Here is a 5332-nt window from a genome sequence, read left to right as displayed (position 1 = left end):
CTTGTTAGATGCAGAGAGAAAAATAATAAAGAAAGCAAGAGAGCAAGAGAAAGAATGATAAAAAGTGGGAATGCGAAAATGAGAAACAGTAGAGAGGATCAATAGGGAACAAAAATAATAATGATAATAATAATAATAATTAATTAATTAATTAATTAATTTAAAAATATATATATATATATACATACATATATATATATATATATATATATATATATATATATATATATATATATATATATATATATATATATTTAGAGAGAGAGAGAGAGAGAGAGAGAGAGAGAGAGAGAGAGAGAGAGAGAGAAGAGAGAGAGAGAGAGAGAGAGAGAGGGAGAGAGAGAGAGAGAGAGAGGAGAGAGAGAGAGAGAGAGAGAGAGAGAGAGAGAGAGAGAGAGAGAGAGAGAGAGAGAGAGAGAGAGAGAGAGAGAGAGAGAGAGAGAGAGAGAGAGAGAGAGAGAGAGAGAGAGAGAGAGAGAGAGAGGGAGAGAGAGAGAGAGAGAGAGAGAGAATCACCCAGAAAAGTACATGTATAGGTATGTGTTTGTATGTACGTGATCTTTTGTATTTGTGAATATGGAAGAGGGACAACGGAGAGGAAGAAATAAGAGAAGAAGAACAACAGAAACAGATACGTCTGGAAGGAGAGAAAAGGAAAGAAAGAAAAAAAGAATGGAAGAAGAAATACTATGTTTTGTTGTTGTTTCCTGCCATATTTTCTCGAGGAAAAGACAGTCGGGTGAATCTTCCTAAAATATTCTACCGACGATAAGACACGTTGGCAACTCGTTCTTTGATTATCACATGGGACGTTTTAATTTGTATGTAAAGGCCAGTTGTCGCTCACTGAATTCGGGAAATATTTATGACGTTTGGGAGTTAAAGGACATGGGCGTGTAAAATAACGCTCACACACACACACACACACACACACACACACACACACACACACACACACACACACACACACACACACTAACACACACACACACACACACACACATGTGCAGAAAGTATTAGTGCAAATTCTATATCATTTTTTCAGTTGCACTATTTTCCTCTTATCTCTCCCACCCTCTTTATCTCTCTCCTCACGCCTTTTTTTCCCTCATTTATCTCTTTCTCCTCCTCCTCCACCCAACCCCCCTCCACCATTTTGCAGAGGAATGACCAAGGAATTGCAAGACATGTTTATTGCACATGTATATATATAGTCGCTCGTCAGTCTTGCATTAATCTTAAGGGATTGAACAAGGTGTTTATTTTTTAGTGTGTGTGTGTGTGTGTGTATGTGTGTGTGTGTGTGTGTGTGTGTGTTAGTGTGTGTGTGTGTGTGTGTGTGTGTGTGTCTGTGTCTGTGTGTGTCTGTGTGTTTGTGTGCGCGCGTGTAGAGACAGAAATATACATTCACTAAAACACACCATCATTGACTATATACATTATAGGTATATTTACACATGCACAGTCTCTTCACAACATTTTTTTCGCATGTTGTATGTAGAATGTGCGTGACTATAATTTGTATCCATTTTCCTTGTCCAAAAATGATGAGATTGGGTACTTCAGAGTGATGAAAACATATTGAAAACAATTTAATTATATTAACATTGCTGTTGAAGATTATTATGATTATTAAGAACATATTTACTGTAATTAGGTGAAGATTAATCGGTGACAGTAACCGTTATGGTTACATTAATTAGAGATAATGATAAATTGTTTGATTAAATATAATATTTTCTGCCATTCTAATGATATTCTAATGATATTCTAATATTCAGATTATCAGTAATGCTAAATGATAATGAAAATATTAAAGATGAGGATGGATGAAGTGGAAAGAGATAGAAAGAAGAAAGAAGGGAAATAGAGGCAAATGTGCAAGAGAAGAGAGAAATTGTAAAGTGGATAAGAGGGAAGAGGGAAGGTAGATAAATAGAAGAATATGGAGGAATATGGAAAAGAGAAAAAAGAAAAAGAAAAGAAAAAGCAGAAAACAAGAACGGATAAACTCGCTAACGAAAAAAAAGGGAAAAGAAAATATGAAGAAAGGAGGAGAACGAAAAGCCAGAAAATCCAACAAACAAACCAAAGCAAAAGCGCGGAATAACAACAAACAAACCAAAAAGGGGAAACAGACAAAGGGGGGGAGGGGGAAGGGGAGAGAGAAGAGGACGAGAATGATAATGAAGATGATAATAACATGGATGATGAAGACGATGGCCGCCTGCGCCCCATCGCTCGATCATTCCCCTCGCTCGCCCGACCCGCGCCGCCGCCCCATCCGTCTTCCTCTCCCGATCAGGGGTCCCCTCGCTCGCCTCCCCTCGCTCGCCTCCCCTCGCTCGCCTCCCCTCGCTCGCCTCCCCTCGCTCGCCTCCCCTCGCTCGCCTCCCCTCGCTCGCCTCCCCTCGCTCGCCTTCACTTCGCTCGCCTCCCCTCGCTCGCCTTCCCTTCGATGGCCTCCCCTCGCTCGCCTCCCCTCGCTCGCCTCCCTTCGCTCGCCTCCACTCGCTCGCCTTCCCTTCGCTCGCCTCCACTCGCTCGCCTTCCCTTCGCTCGCCTCCCCTCGCTCGCCTTCCCTTCGCTCGCCTCCCCTCGCTCGCCTCCCCTCGCTCGCCTTCCCTTCGCTTGCCTCCCCTCGCTCGCCTCCCCTCGCTCGCCTCCCCTCGCTCGCCTTCCCTTCGCTCGCCTCCACTCGCTCGCCTTCCCTTCGCTCGCCTCCCCTCGCTCGCCTCCCCTCGCTCGCCTCCCCTCGCTCGCCTCCCCTCGCTCGCCTTCCCTCGTTCGCCTCCCCTCGCTCGCCTTCCCTTCGCTCGCCTTCCCTCGCTCGCCTCCCCTCGCTCGCCTCCCCTCGCTCGCCTTCCCTTCGCTCGCCTCCACTCGCTCGCCTTCCCTTCGCTCGCCTCCACTCGCTCGCCTCCCATCGCTCGCCTCCCCTCGCTCGCCTCCCCTCGCTCGCCTTCCCTTCGCTCGCCTCCCCTCGCTCGCCTCCCCTCACTCGCCTCCCCTCGCTCGCCTTCTCTTCGCTCGTCTCCCCTCGCTTGCCTCCCCTCGCTCGCCTCCCCTCGCTCGCCTCCCCTCGTTCGTCTCCCCTCGGTCGCCTTCCCTTCGCTCGCCTCCCCTCGCTCGCCTCCCCTCGCTCGCCTCCCCTCGGTCGCCTTCCCTCGCTCGCCTTCCCTTCGCTCGCCTCCCCTCGCTCGCCTCCCCTCACTCGCCTCCCCTCGCTCGCCTTCTCTTCGCTCGCCTCCCCTCGCTCGCCTTCCCTCGCTCGCCTCCCCTCGCTCGCCTCCCCTCGCTCGCCTTCCATTCGCTCGCCTTCCCTCGCTCGCCTCCCCTCGCTCGCCTCCCCTCGCTCGCCTTCCCTTCGCTCGCCTCCCCTCGCTCGCCTTCCCTCGCTCGCCTCCCCTCGCTCGCCTCCCCTAGCTCGCCTCCCCTCACTCGCCTCCCCTCGCTCGCCTTCCCTTCGCTCGCCTCCCCTAGCTCGCCTCCCCTCACTCGCCTCCCCTCGCTCGCCTTCTCTTCACTCGCCTTCCCTTCGCTCGCCTTCCCTTCGCTCGCCTCCCCTCACTCGCCTCCCCTCGCTCGCCTTCTCTTCACTCGCCTCCCCTCGCTCGCCTTCCCTTCGCTCGCCTCCCCTCGCTCGCCTTCCCTCGCTCGCCTCCCCTCGCTCGCCTTCCCTCGCTCGCCTCCCCTCGCTCGCCTCCCCTCGCTCGCCTTCCCTCGCTCGCCTCCCCTCGCTCGCCTCCCCTCGCTCGCCTTCCCTCGCTCGCCTCCCCTCGGTCGCCTTCCCTCGCTCGCCTCCCCTCGCTCGCCTCCCCTCGCTCGCCTCCCCTCGGTCGCCTTCCCTCGCTCGCCCTCCCCTCGCTCGCCTCCCCTCGGTCGCCTTCCCTCGCTCGCCTCCCCTCGGTCGCCTTCCCTCGCTCGCCTTCCCTCGGTCGCCTTCCCTTCGCTCGCCTTCCCTCCCCTAGCCCTCCCCTAGCCCTCCCCTAGCCCTCCCCTAGCCCTCCCCTAGCCCTCCCCTAGCCCTCCCCTATCCCTCCCCTAGCCCCGTGGGTACTCTCCTACCCCCCCCCCCCTCTCTTCTATCGTAGTCGCCAACCTGTAGCCCGGCGTCTGCTCCCCTAGCCCCCTTCCCTTCTCCTCTCTTGTGTAGTCCCTAACTTGTAGCCTCGTGTCTACTCTGTAGCGCCCGACTTGTAGCTATGTGTTTATTCTCTTCGTTCTTCCCCCCCCCCCCCCCCCGCATCGCCCCCCCCCCCTCAGCGACCGTCACTCCTTCCCTCCCTAGCTTCAGCCTAACCCCCCCCCCCTCACACACACGTGAATCCCCCCCCCCCCCCCATCGCACGAGCTTCAAGTTATAGTCGCTCAACTCCCCTCCCCCCTTCCCCCCCCCCATCGCACGAGCTTCAATGGGTAGCCCTGTGTGTGCTCTCCTCCCCCCTCCCCCCTCCTCTCCCCCCCATCGCACGAGCTTCAGTGGGTAGCCCTGTGTGTGCTTTTCTCACTCCCCCCCCCCCTCCCCCCCCCATCACACTAGCTTCAATATATAGTCGTGGATCGGCTCTCCTCACCCCCACCCCCCCTCCCCCTCCATCACCACACACACTAGCTTCAAGTTGTAAGACCGTGTCTACTGTCACCCCCCCCCCCCCATCTCCCAGGGTAGTCCTCACTTGCACCTCTGTGGCTCGTAACACTTAATGAAAATCACTTATATTACGTCGAAGAAATTGTTAAACGAGATTTTTTTTTTTTTTTTTTTTTTTTTTTAGGGGGGGGTGGAGGGATGGCTCCTCCCCCTCCCCCTCCCCCTCCCTATTACCCCTCCTGCTCCCCCTTCCTCCTCCCCCTCTCCCTCCTGCTCCCCCTCCCCTTCCCCTTCCCTTCCCCTTCCCTCTCCCCCTCCCTAATGCGTCATCTACCGGTTATCCCTTCGTTGCTCTGTCTTATTTCCGCTTTCCTCTATCTTCCCTTCTATTGACTTCCTCCCTTTAGTTTTGCCTCCTCCTCCTCTTCCTCCTTTCTCTGTTCCTGGCCCTTCCCTATCCCCTCCCCTCCCTCCTACCCCTACTCCCTTCTCCCCTTCTCCCCTCCTTCCCACCCTTTACTCCCTTCTCCCCCATCCCCCCCCTTCCCACCCCCACCCTCACCACCCCTCCCCATCTCCCTCTTCTCTGATTTCACCCTTAATCTACTTTCCCCCTTCTCTCTTTCCTCTCTCTCTTCCCCTCTCGTTCCGTTCCGCCTTTTCTCTTATATCCACACTCTCCTTCCTTTCTCTTGTCCTCTCCTTCCGTTTCCTTTTCTTCTGTCTTCATTATATCTC

The sequence above is a fragment of the Penaeus monodon genome, chromosome 41 (genome assembly GCF_015228065.2).
Source record: "Penaeus monodon isolate SGIC_2016 chromosome 41, NSTDA_Pmon_1, whole genome shotgun sequence".
In the NCBI taxonomy this organism is placed as follows: domain Eukaryota; kingdom Metazoa; phylum Arthropoda; class Malacostraca; order Decapoda; family Penaeidae; genus Penaeus; species Penaeus monodon.
This window is presented reverse-complemented; position numbering follows the sequence as displayed.